We start from the raw sequence: 8,646 nt of genomic DNA, 5'->3' as shown, positions 1-8,646 counted from the left end.
TCGTGGTTAAAGCAAATTGTGGGTAACGATTCTTGCTATGATGCTGTGGAATTACTGTTTGGGTATGAAAAAACTGTTATAAAACATAGCGGAATGCTGTTGAAGTGTAATGGATTCCTCTCAGACAGTACGAATAGAGGAATTCGGAGTATAAAAAGACGGATGGTACGAACGGTCACAGACTTGTTTAACTCAAGGCGTGTTATTAAAGGAATGCTGAAAATTACGCTGAATGGTTCGTGAGACCTTAATTAGAAAATTCCCAATACAGGTTTTCTGGACTGTGTTGACAACTATTCTACATCCCCCCATCCCCCATAAGGCTACTACGATAAAATTCGACAGTAAAAGATCGCCCAGAGGCATATCAGAAGTCGTAATCCCAGCTCCATTTGTGAACGTAGAAAATGGAGCTTTAGTTCATGAGAAAATGAAAAAAAAAGTATCTTCTGTCTGAAATTTTACAGTGATACACAGATCAAAACTCAGGTATTCTCACACAGTTTACTACTTAGAGAGCGGCAGCGGCCTTGCCGCAGTGGCTACACCGGTTCCCGTCAGGTCACCGAAGTTAAGCACTGTCGTGTGTGGCCAGCACTTGGATGGGTGACCATCTGGGCTGGCATGTGCCGTTGCCATTTTGCGGGGTGCACTCAGACTCGTGATGCCAATTGAGGAGCTACTCGACCGAATAGTTGCGGCTCCGATCACAGAAAACCATCCTAACAACCGGGGAGCGGTGTGCTGACCTCATGCACCTCCTACCCGCATCCTCAGCTTAGGATGACGTGGTGGTCGCATGGTCCCGATGGGCTACTTGTGGCCTGAAGACGGAGTGCTTTACTATTTAGAGCGATTAACATTCTAAAAAACGTACATTCCTCTCCCAAAAATTTTCATACATTGATTTAGTACTGGTTACTTGGGCTCCACATTTTTTCATATGCTGCAGGTGACCAGACTTACACCAATACTGGAATTATGAAGCAGGTGCGAGCACATAGACACACATTTTGCTACTCCTGAAGACTACTAAGGTGCTGACGTTCAGACCAGATCTCAAGAGTTAACGAATATCAATCCAGCTATTTATAATCTATCTTGAAACAAGATAAAGAACATGCTATTTATCACAACACAAAGTAAAGATCCGTGACTGTAAGCATCACATCTCCTTTTATACCTTTTACTACCATCACTACCATAAATAGCCGGCCGGTGTGGTCGAGCGGTTCTCGGCGCTTCAGTCTAAGGCGATATCTTTTACCATGTGTGCATAATGCTGACCACGCTCTTACTGAACAGACTATATATAGTAAGGACGAAATGCAATATAGATACGCCGAGGAGAGGAATGAAATCGGCCGAGGCCTTTTAAAAGGTATCACGACGGGCATTCGCCTTAGTTGTATGTACGAAACCACGGGAAAGCTACGTCAGCTTTATTAGATTCACTTAAATGAAAGGAATGGAAGTATTTGGGATGAAATCAAGGAAGGTTCAATAGCATGAAATTAGATCATAGCGATTATTGTTGTTGTTATCTTCAGACTAGATCTTTTTGATGCAAGTCTCCACGATGGTACAACCTGTGGAAGCCTCGTCAGCACTACATATCTGCGCCAACAAGCAACTGTTTGAAATAGCTCGCTGCAGTTAAGGCTTGATGTCCCTCCATATTTTTTAAACCTCATTTTCATTATCAAACTGATGATTCATTGATGCCTCCCATCCTTAAGTCGAGTTGTGGCATACATTTGTTTCTCTCCATTTAGATCCAGTACCTTCTATTTAGTTATACCATTTACCCATAAGCGTTCTCCTGTAGTAACACGTTTTCAAAGCCAGTATTCTCTTCTGGTCTGGACTGTTTATCTTGCACCTTTCACTTCCGTGTAAGGATACATTCTAGACAAATACTTCTTTAAAAGACATTCTGACATTTGAATTTATATTCGATTGCTCAAATATACTTTTCTTGTTGTTGCCAGTCAGCATTTTACATCCTCTCTACTGCGGCCATAGTCACTTATTTTGCTGCTCAAACAACAAAACTCATCTGTTACTGTAAGTGTCCCATTTCCTAATCTAATTCTGTCAAATCACATGATTTTATTCTACTATCTTCTATTACTCTGGTTTTAATTTTGTCCATGTTCGCCTTATAACATAGTTTCTAGACACAATACATTTCGTTTAACTGCTCATTCAATTTCTTTGCCGTCTCTGACAGCATTACAACGTCATCGACAAACCTCAGAATCTTTACATCTTCTCCCCGAACTTGAATCAGTGAACTAATGATATCAAATGCTAAATTCCAATGGGATAAATAATTGGTGGTAAAGAAAATCTGTTTCCGAGCAGGGCTGGAACCCTGATATCATACTTTTCCCATGAAGTCGCCCTTACCGTCTTCTAGAAGACGACGCCACTCGGCTGATAACCCATGAAGATTTTATAGTTGAAATACGCCAAGAAAGCCTGCAATCACAAGTGAATAAATTTCTTTGACATAAAGTAGGCGAAGGTAGTAGGAATCAAATGAATCAAATTGTTATGTTATGCGTGAAGTAAAGCTGAGAAATTCTGCATTCACATGTAATAAGTATGACATCCTACTGCAAATCTGTGCCAGAATGCTTCTGAACGGATTTAATTGATATCATTTTGTGTAAACGAGTATCCATTTATTTCATCCTCACGAATTCATACAAGGCATTTCAGTGAATCTAATTTAGTTTGCACGTATACATACAGAAGCGCCAAAGACACTGGTATAAACGTGCGCATTCAGTTACAGAGATGTGTACACTCCTGGAAATTGAAATAAGAACACCGTGAATTCATTGTCCCAGGAAGGGGAAACTTTATTGACACATTCCTGGGGTCAGATACATCACATGATCACACTGACAGAGCCACAGGCACATAGACACAGGCAACAGAGCATGCACAATGTCGGCACTAGTACAGTGTATATCCACCTTTCGCAGCAATGCAGGCTGCTATTCTCCCATGGAGACGATCGTAGAGATGCTGGATGTAGTCCTGTGGAACGGCTTGCCATGCCATTTCCACCTGGCGCCTCAGTTGGACCAGCGTTCGTGCTGGACGTGCAGACCGCGTGAGACGACGCTTCATCCAGTCCCAAACATGCTCAATGGGGGACAGATCCGGAGATCTTGCTGGCCAGGGTAGTTGACTTACACCTTCTAGAGCACGTTGGGTGGCACGGGATACATGCGGACGCGCATTGTCCTGTTGGAACAGCAAGTTCCCTTGCCGGTCTAGGAATGGTAGAACGATGGGTTCGATGACGGTTTGGATGTACCGTGCACTATTCAGTGTCCCCTCGACGATCACCAGTGGTGTACGGCCAGTGTAGGAGATCGATCCCCACACCATGATGCCGGGTGTTGGCCCTGTGTGCCTCGGTCGTATGCAGACCTGATTGTGGCGCTCACCTGCACGGCGCCAAACACGCATACGACCATCATTGGCACCAAGGCAGAAGCGACTCTCATCGCTGAAGACGACACGTCTCCATTCGTCCCTCCATTCACGCCTGTCGCGACACCACTGGAGGCGGGCTGCACGATGTTGGGGCGTGAGCGGAAGACGGCCTAACGGTGTGCGGGACCGTAGCCCAGCTTCATGGAGACGGTTGCGAATGGTCCTCGCCGATACCCCAGGAGCAATAGTGTCCCTAATTTGCTGGAAAGTGGCGGTGCGGTTCCCTACGGCACTGCGTAGGATCATACGGTCTTGGCGTGCATCCGTGCGTCGCTGCGGTTCGGTCCCAGGTCGACGGGCACGTGCACCTTCCGCCGACCACTGGCGACAATATCGATGTACTGTGGAGACCTCACGCCCCACGTGTTGAGCAATTCGGCGGTACGTCCACCCGGCCTCCCGCATGCCCACTATACGCCCTCGCTCAAAGTCCGTCAACTGCACATACGGTTCACGTCCACGCTGTCGCGGCATGCTACCAGTGTTAAAGACTGCGATGGAGCTCCGTATGCCACGGCAAACTGGCTGACACTGACGGCGGCGGTGCACAAATGCTGCGCAGCTAGCGCCATTCGACGGCCAACACCGCGGTTCCTGGCGTGTCCTCTGTGCCGTGCGTGTGATCATTGCTTGTACAGCCCTCTCGCAGTGTCCGGAGCAAATATGGTGGGTCTGACACACCGGTGTCAATGTGTTCTTTTTTCCATTTCCAGGAGTGTATAAAGGCAGAAAACGGCGCTGCCGTCGGCCACGCCTATGTAAGACAATAAGTTTCTGGCGCAGTAGTTAGACCGGTTGCTGCTGCTACAATGGCAGGTTATCAAGATTTAAGTGTGTCTGAACGTGGTGCTACAGTCGGCGCACGAGCGTTGGGACACATCTCCGAGGTAGCGATGAAGTGGGGATTTTTCCGTACTACCATTTCACGAGGGTACCGTGAATATCAGGAATCTGGTAAAACATCAAATCTCCGACATCGCTGCGGTCGGAAAAGGGCTCTGCAAGAACGAAACCAACGACGACGGAAGAGAATCGTTCAATGTGACAAAAGTGCAACCCTTGCGCACATTGCTGCAGATTTCTATGCTGGCCATCAACAAGTGTCTGCGTGCGAACTATTCAACGAAACATCATCGATATGGGCTTTCGCAGGGGAAGGCCCACTCGCGTACGCTTGATGACTGCACAACACAAAGATTTAGGTGTCAACACCGACACTGGACTGTTGATGTCTGGAAACATGTTTCCTGGTCGGACGAATTTCGTTTCAACTTGCGTCTAGCGGATGGACGTGTACGGGTTTGGAGACAACCTCATGAATCTATAGACTTGCATGTCAGCAGGGAACTGTTCAAGCTGGTGGGGGCTGTGTAATGGTGTGGGGCGTGTGAAATTGGAATGATATGGGATTCTTGACCCGTCTAGATACGACTCTGAAAGGTGACATGTACTTAAGTAAGCATCCTTTCCGATTGCCTGCATCCATTCATATCCATTGTGCATCCTGACGGACTTGGGAAATTCCAGCAGGACAATTCGACTAACTTCCAGAATTGAGTGGCTCCAGGAACACTTTTCTGAGTTTAAACACTTCGCTGGCCACCAAACTCCGCAGACATTAACATTATTGAGCATATCTGAGATGCCTTGCAACGTACTGTTCGGAAGAGATCTCAGTCCTCTCCTAGTGTTAAGGACTTATGGACAGCCCAGCACGATTCATGGTGTCAGTTCCCTCCAGCACTATTTCAGACGTTAGTCGAGTCCATGCCATGTCGTGTTGCGCCACTTCTGCATGATCGCGGAGGCCCTACACGCTATTAGGCAGGTGTACCAGTATTTTTGGTTCTTCAGTGTATAATTTGAGGCAGGATAATCCACGATCCTCCACCCAACCATTTCCCCAGTGTGCTATTCCCACACACCCCGTTGGAGAAACTCTGGTATTGGAGATCTTAGGTGAAAGCGTTTGTGACGCTGAAACTCTGAATCAGGCGTGGAGGTGTGCACAGATAGTCACATATTGCTAGTCTGCTAATGCATAGAAAGTGTACAAAACACCGCAAAAAGCCGGTGTATAATAGTGCAGTTCATTTAGCGATGTAATTTTAAGGCTTAAAACAGTTAAATTATTATAATTTTGATGTTGTACACTCCTGAAAATTGAAATAAGAACACCGTGAATTCATTGTCCCAGGAAGGGGAAACTTTATTGACACATTCCTGGGGTCAGATACATCACATGATCACACTGACAGAACCACAGGCACATAGACACAGGCAACAGAGCATGCACAATGTCGGCACTAGTACAGTGTATATCCACCTTTCGCAGCAATGCAGGCTGCTATTCTCCCATGGAGACGATCGTAAAGATGCTGGACGTAGTCCTGTGGAACGGCTTGCCATGCCATTTCCACCTGGCGCCTCAGTTGGACCAGCGTTCGTGCTGGACGTGCAGACCGCGTGAGACGACGCTTCATCCAGTCCCAAACATGCTCAATGGGGGACAGATCCGGAGATCTTGCTGGCCAGGGTAGTTGACGTACACCTTCTAGAGCACGTTGGGTGGCACGGGATACATGCGGACGTGCATTGTCCTGTTGGAACAGCAAGTTCCCTTGCCGGTCTAGGAATGGTAGAACGATGGTTTCGATGACGGTTTGGATGTACCGTGCACTATTCAGTGTCCCCTCGACGATCACCAGTGGTGTACGGCCAGTGTAGGAGATCGCTCCCCACACCATGATGCCGGGTGTTGGCCCTGTGTGCCTCGGTCGTATGCAGTCCTGATTGTGGCGCTCACCTGCACGGCGCCAAACACGCATACGACCATCATTGGCACCAAGGCAGAAGCGACTCTCATCGCTGAAGACGACACGTCTCCATTCGTCCCTCAATTCACGCCTGTCGCGACACCACTGGAGGCGGACTGCACGATGTTGGGGCGTGAGCGGAAGACGGCCTAACGGTGTGCGGGACCGTAGCCCAGCTTCATGGAGACGGTTGCGAATGGTCCTCGCCGATACCCCAGGAGCAACGGTGTCCCTAATTTGCTGGGAAGTGGCGGTGCGGTCCCCTACGGCACTGCGTAGGATCTTACGGTCTTGGCGTGCATCCGTGCGTCGCTGCGGTGCGGTCCCAGGTCGACGGGCACGTGCACCATCCGCCGACCACTGGCGACAACATCGATGTACTGTGGAGACCTCACGCCCCACGTGTTGAGCAATTCGGCGGTACGTCCACCCGGCCTCCCGCATGCCCACTATACGCCCTCGCTCAAAGTCCGTCAACTGCACATACGGTTCACGTCCACGCTGTCGCGGCATGCTACCAGTGTTAAAGACTGCGATGGAGCTCCGTATGCCACGGCAAACTGGCTGACACTGACGGCGGCGGTGCACAAATGCTGCGCAGCTAGCGCCATTCGACGGCCAACACCGCGGTTCCTGGTGTGTCCGCTGTGCCGTGCGTGTGATCATTGCTTGTACAGCCCTCTCGCAGTGTCCGGAGCAAGTATGGTGGGTCTGACACACCGGTGTCAATGTGTTCTTTTTTCCATTTCCAGGAGTGTATTTTACCGAAATAAAAATTTGACCCACAGAAGCTGACACAGAGGTGTCGAAACATGTCTGGGTAAATGTAAAAGAAATAATCTAATTGTGTTTGCATAAGGCGAATTTACAAACTAAGCCAAGTTTTAAATCACAAACACCGTAGAAAATGAAGAGGAGCTTCAAATCTTAGTAAAATGAGCATAGAAAAATCCATTTGCTAGATAACGATGCGGATACAGATTCTGTGGATGGGCAATTTAGTGATGCAGAGGACGACATTGCCTATCCTAGTTCTCGAGGCAAACCACTGGTAAAACCGCAGCTTGTGACGACCTTGAAATTAATCATGGACGTGGACGGAGATGACAACGGAGATTAATATAGTGAAATTTACAATTGATCCCAAGCAGCAACAGCGTGCAATGAGAATAAAAAAAAACGGCCCTCAATAACTATTTGCGTAGTTTCCAGTTGTGAAATAAACACATAAAGAACGATAAGTGATTAACAAACATAGGATAAACTGTGTAACAGACTATTAAGCAAGATAAATATTGAGAGATATGTAGGAACAAGCTCTCATCACGTAGCTTAAGCGGAGACGGTGGCAGAAATAATGAAAAATTTACAAATTATTTTTATTTGCTTATTTGATAGTAAATATAATTGAGATTATTATCCCAAATTTTTTCCTTGAAATTCGAACTACAAATGGCATAAAAAAATTAAAACCCTAAACAGTGTAATGCGCCAAGCCCACTTTTCAATGTACCAAATGGAGGAAAAATTTTATTGCAGAATTTGGCCTGTGAACCCAGAAAATATAGCTTTAGAATGCTGTGATTTTTTGTATACATAACAGCAGTGTTGTAAAGAAGGCTGTGGAGCCATTTTCTGGTTCAATCAGTGTGGTGTAGAAGGCTGTGGAGTGTTGTTTCGAGTGTTGCTTGATTTATTGTGCCATTCTTTGTGCAAGGTTGAATCTGTTGATCTCTTTTTATAATGCCTAGGCCAGGTAAAGTATTTAAAAATATAGTAAGTCCCATATTTCCAATATAAAGCGAAAAACTGACATTGAGGTTAGGGTCGGGCCTGCAGATGCAAACATTAGCCTGTCTCCAAGTGCATCTAATATAACACTTGGGACAGGGATTGTGTCAGAAGAAACAAATCATGACAGAAATACAGGTTTCAGAATTGTGGATCTGGAAATGGTGGCAGAAGCACTTAGAAAAGCCTGAAAGTGCTCTGTTTGTGGAGGAAATGTTGATTTGGTTGATGATAGAAAGAGAGAAGGTTTGGTTTGCACATTGCACATTTTGTGTCAAAACTGTGATGCTGACAGACCATTCAAGACATCAAAGGTCAGTAACAGAATCTATGAAGCCAATATGAGATTTTCTTATGGACTAAGATGTATAGGGATTCGAATAGATGGTGGAAACCATTTATGTGGTATTATGAATATGCCTGGCCCTCCCCTAAAATTTTCTGCAATGAATACTGCTCTCCTCAATGCAGTTGCAGAAGTAAGTGAAGAGAGCATGAAAATGGCAGTCCTGGGGCAATTCAA

General features: G+C 46.5%; 1 pseudogene; it reads left to right on the top strand.

The window, feature by feature from the left end:
• Nucleotides 1-520: 520 nt before the first annotated feature.
• On the top strand, nucleotides 521-638 carry LOC124554995 (annotated as a pseudogene).
• The last annotated feature ends 8,008 nt before the right edge of the window (nucleotides 639-8,646 follow it).

Source organism: Schistocerca americana, chromosome 1, assembly GCF_021461395.2.
Source record: "Schistocerca americana isolate TAMUIC-IGC-003095 chromosome 1, iqSchAmer2.1, whole genome shotgun sequence".
In the NCBI taxonomy this organism is placed as follows: domain Eukaryota; kingdom Metazoa; phylum Arthropoda; class Insecta; order Orthoptera; family Acrididae; genus Schistocerca; species Schistocerca americana.
The sequence above is the reverse complement of the archived record's forward strand: the minus strand, read 5'-3'. Positions and strand labels throughout refer to the sequence as shown.